We start from the raw sequence: 219 nt of genomic DNA, 5'->3' as shown, positions 1-219 counted from the left end.
AGCCTATACTTGCATAAACCACAAGTGAAGATTAACAATCTTTGGACAACACCCACCAGTGGGACTCGAACACAGAAAGCACAACTACCTTCCAGTAGCTGCCATAACTAGTACGCTTTAACCCACTACACCATCAGACCCTACAAAGAAGTAGAGACTTCGAGATATATATACATCTCAAACATCTCCACTTCCCGAGGGCACCAGATGAGTGTGAGT

Source organism: Procambarus clarkii, chromosome 9, assembly GCF_040958095.1.
Source record: "Procambarus clarkii isolate CNS0578487 chromosome 9, FALCON_Pclarkii_2.0, whole genome shotgun sequence".
NCBI classification, from domain to species: Eukaryota; Metazoa; Arthropoda; class Malacostraca; order Decapoda; family Cambaridae; genus Procambarus; species Procambarus clarkii.
Note: the sequence above shows the minus strand (reverse complement) of the source record.